Raw genomic sequence first — 5,468 nt, 5'->3', positions numbered from 1 at the left:
CACACCGGGCGAAATGCTTAGTGGTATTTCGTCTGCCGCTACGTTCTAAGTTCAAATTCCGCCGAGGTCGACTTTGCCTTTCATCCTTTCGGGGTCGATTAAATAAGTACCAGTTGTGCACTGGCGTCGATGGAATCGACTTAATCCGTTTGTCCCCTCTATGTTTAGCCCTTTGTGGGCAATAAAGAAATAAGAATACTATCCCTCTTTCTATTCCGAGTTGAAATGCTGCTTAGGCCAACTTTACATTTTATACTTTTGGGGGTCAATGTAATCAACTGGGCTCTGCTGTTCAGAAACTTCAGACTTTGTGCCTAAAGTATAAAGAATTATTATTACAGAAATAAACGGATAGTGCGAGATGAGTTAAACTATTTTCCAAAAGGGAGAATATAAGACATAAAAAATAAAAAAATCATAAGAATGCCTCATGGAGAATAGTTGTTGAGAAATAAAATGAGTGAAATTTAATTGAGAGTAAATAATTTTTGAATGAACTTATTTAATTAAAATACTTTTTATTTGATTAAAGTATTTCTACACTCTCGGAGTGGTTGGCGTTAGGAAGGGCATCCAGTGGTAGACACTCTGCCAAATCAGATTGGAGCCTGGTGTAACCATCTGGTTTCACCAGTCCTCAGTCAAATCGTCCAACCCATGCTAGCATGGAAAGTGGACCAGGAGAAATTTAGAATGGACTATCAACTTTTGATAAACAGATTTATCCATTCTATTCAATGGATTGAGTTGTATATCTGATAACGTTTTTACTACATGAAATATATATTCCTTAATATATTTTATAACAGCTACATTAGGATATATATATATATATACATATATAATTATAGTTAAGGGCTACTGGAAATGACCAGCACCAACACTAGAAATAGGTGTCAAATACCTACAATTTGTTCTCAAATTGTAGAGTGGATCATAGGTATTTGACACCTATTTCTAGCACTGGTGCTGGTCATTTCCAGTAGCCCATAACTATATCTTTATAGATAAGATATGTAAAATAAAAATTAATGTTACCTATAGTCATTTTTAAGTGCTAAGTCATTCTATGATTATATCCTTATCTTATAAGTATATTTGTATATATACACACATATATAGTCTTTTTTATTGAAACTGAAATCGGGACTTTGTCTCACAACTCGAGTCTCATTCCATTGCATTCTTTATTTGAATCTGTTACAATTTTTGTTTCTTGGTTTGATGGGAGTGTTCTGCCTCATGGATGCCATTTATTCATATGTTGCTTAATGCTGAACAAATGAGAGGAGTGCCTGTTGTAGAGAATATCTTTTTTTTTATTGAAACTTGTGACTAAAGTTTCATGCAACTGCATGAATGCTGGAATGGAGTCTGAAACCACAAATTTATCCTAAGTAAACTATGACATGGGAGTCCTGTATTTCAGTTTTATGGTTACCTACATTTTGGTCAAGAGAATTGCTATACTAAATGTAATATTTATATATCTGGCTGTGATGTTTTGAGTGACTGCAATGAGCCATGTGTGTGGCATGATTCTATTATGGTTTTGTTGTCATCCACTTTCTGAAGTGAACTATTGCAGACATTTTTTCAGTCTGGTTACAGGAGGTGAAATGTGGGTGTATCTATATGATCCAGAAACAAATTCTGAGTCCCATAGAATGATGTTACACATCTTGTTCCCTTTCAAGAACCAATGATCATCAGAGAAAGTCATGATTACTGTTTTTTTTTTTTAGGATGATAATAATGTCATTTCTCTTGACTGTCTGAAATGTTGCTACACCTTGAACAGTGAGCAGTACATTGAGGCACTGAAAAAGTTGAGAGAAGCCATTAAGAGACCAAACAATCTAAATGTGATCCATATTCACCATGAAAATGTACAACCAACACGCATCTTTGGCAACAAGTCAGGGAAATGACAAAGAGGATTGGTCAGTGGTTCCCTGTGACGGATGCACACCCTCTCACTTTCATTTAGTCCAATGAAGGATGGTGTTTGTAAACAACAATTTATTGACACAGCTGAGGTCAATGTGGCTGAGAAGGAGTGGGTACAATAGTGCAGATGTGAATTTTTTCAAAGAGGATTCAGAAATTGTATAAATGTATCTGTTGCAATGGACACTACATTGAGTATTAGCTTTGCTGATCCAATGATCTGAGGAATTAGCTATATTTAGATAATTAAAAGAAAAAAGTTTCTTAAGGGGAACACAGTCATTAAATAAGACAAGACACATATCAGGTGTGGGTTATATATGCTGAGGAAGGAGATATAATGAGATGATGTGACCTCACATAAAATGAATGACGTACTATAAGCCATTTTTCATAAGTTTCTGTTAATAGACTAATATCTTGGCTTGTTTTCAATATTTTGTAATTGGGAATAATTATTGTGCCCAGTAATGTTAAGCTCATATGGGTCCCTAACCTATGGTCACTTGGTTTTCCATGCGTAACCATTTAGCTGCATTTGATGCAGGACAATTTTAAGTTCATTTGAAGATGTAAAAAAGCATAATGTATACCCTGGTAAATATGGTGAATGGAACAAAAGGATTAATGAAGGAAAAACACAAAATTGAAACAATTGTTTATTGAAATCGTGAGAAGAAAAATATGGTTACCATGTGTGTGGTTAAGAGATTTGTATCCCAACAACTTCTTGAATCCATGTCAACTGCCACTGTCTCTTGTTGTTGCTGTTGTGAGAAATTGAAGGTGTTCAATCTTTTACATAATGAGTGAAAGAATGACAGAAATGTCCTGATAAAACCAGAAAATACAACATTCAATAGTTTCTAGAACCTTTTTTGGTGCTCATTATGGAAGAATACATAAACGTGGAAGGAGGTAATGAAGACCAACCTGAAAATGTTGAGCCTTACAGAAGAGATGACAAAAATCTGAGCTGAATGGCAATATGCTGTGCTTAAGAAGACCCATTAATCTCAGAAAAACAAAACAAAATCCTGTCAAGCCTTCCCAATGATACTATTTACTATGTTCATTTCAATCTCCATCTCTAATATTTAGTCCCACCCCTTTCACACTCTACTGCACATATATATCCCCACCCACCTCTTATATTCTTGAGTTTGTGTGTGATAAGATCTGGCAAGCCAAGTGAGACCATAATCCAAGGCCTCTCTGCCAGGGGTGTAGCCAGCCCACTTATGCGTACCTTTCCTCCATTGGACACTAAACACTGCTTGCGAAGACCTGTTGAAGCAAGTGAAATCGAAATAAATTCGATGACTGGCACCCATGCCAAAGTCTCCTTCATTGGACACCAAACTCGGCTTAGGAAGACCTGTTGGAGCAAGTGAAAGCGAAATTGTGATGGCACCTGTGCCAGTGGAGCGCTAAGAGCACCGTCCGAGCATGATCGTTGCCAGAGCAGCTAACTGGCTTCCATGCCAGTGGCACATAAATAGCACAATTTGAGCGTAATCGTTACCAGCGTTGCCTTCCTGGCACTTGTGCCGGTGGCACGTGAAAAGACATTCGAGTGAGGTCGTTGCCAGTGCCGCCGGACTGGCTCCTATGCAGGTGGCACATAAAATACACCATTTTGAGCGTGGCCATTGCCAGTACCGCCTGACTGGCCTTCGAGCCGGTGGCATGTAAAAGCACCCACTACATTCCTGGAGTGGTTGGCGTTAGGAAAGGCATCCAGCTGTAGAAACTCTGCCAAATCAGATTGGAGCCAGGCGTAGCCATCTGGTTTGCCAGTCCTCAGTCAAATCATCCAACCCATGCTAGCATGGAAAGTGGACATTAAACAATAATGATGATGATGATGATGTAACAGTGTTACAACACTACAAAAACTAATTCAGTAACACGCAACAAACTTATATCTTACAGTTCTATATTTAAGAGACGAGTAATTATGTACATTATTTACATTTGACAGAGTTCGATTCCAGGCAGTGACCTGAATAATAATAATAATAACATTGAAAAATACCTTAGGAATGATAACCCAGGTTCGAAATTTCTCCAAGACACTACCTCATAGTAAATATACATGCATATTGGTGCACATCACAGGATGCCCAGAGTATCAATGTGCACGTACATGCATGTAAATCTCCATATGCAAAAAGGAAAATATAAAGAGATCATAAAGTTAAGGAAATGCAAATATGTATGTATGTATGTATATATATATATATATATATATATATATTTACTATGAGGTAGTATCATTTGCCTGATAAGTAGCTGCTGGCTGAGTGCCCCTCATTGAGTAATTATTACAACAGAGGATCTGCTAGCTAGGAAACATATGTAGCCTGAATTTTACCATTTCCACTTCCTCAATTTTTATATATATATATATATATATATATCTCCATGGGACGAGGTGGTGAAGCATGATCTTTAAACATTGGGCCTCATAGAAGCAATGACTAGTGACTGAGACCTTTGGTGATATGCTATGCTTGAGAAGATCTGTCAAGCCAAGTGAAATTATAGCTATGGCTGTTGTTGGTGTTATGTAACTGGCAACCATACCGGTGGCATGTAAAAAGCACCTTTTGAGTACTGGGTCTCATGGATGCAATGTGGCTGATGCTGGTGTTGCGTAACTAGCAACTTTCGAGCATAACACTTGGAACTTCAGAAGGGTCTGCACATAACCATCTGTCATTTCTTCTGTTAACTTTTTGATCTTGGTCAAAGTTTTTCTCGTTTGAGAAAAACCAAATCAAATCTTCTGCTGGATTTTTCAGTTTGTTTAAGAACCTTTTAGATCTGATGTAGTGATTTTCTTTTGCTTTTTCTGATAAACTGACCTTTCCTCATTATATAAGACTTATATCTGATGTCTTCGTGGACAACCTTTCTGACTGTTCCTTCTGACACATGGAGATCTTTTGCAATCGACTTCATGAATTTTCTGGGATTGTAATCAATGGTCTGTTGAACTTGCTGGATAAATTCAGGTGTTCTGATGATTTCAGAGTGTTTAGAATGCTTTTTATGCTTTGATGCTGGTGATATGTTTCCATCTTCAGTCTCTCACTCCTTACAAATTTTGTAGACGAAAGGTCTGGCAACTTTTAAAAAATTGAGATATTTTTAAATTGCTATGCTCAGCACAATAACAGCATGCTTCTTCATTTCTTGAGTAAGCTGAGGGTCTGCCATTATTTTCTGAAACAAAGATTATACAGAGTGAGCAAAAAATACAGCAACGATCCCAAAAAGGTATATCCTCAAATACCTTTCGCACCCTGTATTTATATATATATGACAAATTCCTTTCTGTTTCCACCTACCAATTCCTCTAACAAGGCTTTGGTTGGCTTGAGGCTATAGTAGAAGACACTTGCTCAAGGTGCCACACAAAGGGACTGAACCCAAATCTTTGTGATTGGAAAGCGAACTTCTTACTATACAGCCATGACTGTATGCACACGCGGGTGTGTGTGTGTATGTAT

At 37.4% G+C, this 5,468-nt stretch overlaps 1 long non-coding RNA gene across 1 annotated transcript in view; it reads right to left on the bottom strand.

The window, feature by feature from the left end:
- Positions 1-2,596: 2,596 nt before the first annotated feature.
- LOC128248094 (uncharacterized) overlaps positions 2,597-5,468 on the bottom strand; it is an 18,773-nt gene continuing 15,901 nt past the window's right edge. The window contains exon 2 of the long non-coding RNA XR_008264356.1: positions 2,597-2,717. This is a non-coding gene — a long non-coding RNA (uncharacterized LOC128248094). The remainder of the gene's footprint in view (positions 2,718-5,468) is intronic.

The sequence above is a fragment of the Octopus bimaculoides genome, chromosome 6 (genome assembly GCF_001194135.2).
Source record: "Octopus bimaculoides isolate UCB-OBI-ISO-001 chromosome 6, ASM119413v2, whole genome shotgun sequence".
Lineage (NCBI taxonomy): Eukaryota > Metazoa > Mollusca > Cephalopoda > Octopoda > Octopodidae > Octopus > Octopus bimaculoides.
Note: the sequence above shows the minus strand (reverse complement) of the source record. Positions and strands in the feature narration are given on the sequence as shown.